The sequence below is a fragment of the Dendropsophus ebraccatus genome, chromosome 15 (assembly GCF_027789765.1).
Source record: "Dendropsophus ebraccatus isolate aDenEbr1 chromosome 15, aDenEbr1.pat, whole genome shotgun sequence".
NCBI classification, from domain to species: Eukaryota; Metazoa; Chordata; class Amphibia; order Anura; family Hylidae; genus Dendropsophus; species Dendropsophus ebraccatus.
The window spans coordinates 37,542,406-37,542,610 of record NC_091468.1 but is presented as its reverse complement, the minus strand read 5'-3'; positions in this window follow the sequence as shown (position 1 = coordinate 37,542,610).

Sequence of the window (205 nt, the reverse complement as noted above, 5' to 3'; positions counted from 1 at the left end):
TGTTTTCTTCGATATCTACCTAACAGTGCTGCCAGCTCAGTGGTTGATAGATTGAGGCCACAGTCAAAAGTCTGCAGTCTGCAAGAAATTCATCTGTATTGCATTCGTAACCCGTATTTTTTTGTGGATCAGCAAAAAAGGGTAAGGTGCTAGTTAAGAAGTGGGAATAGTTTAAAATTATTACTCATCCATTGTTTACGGACGT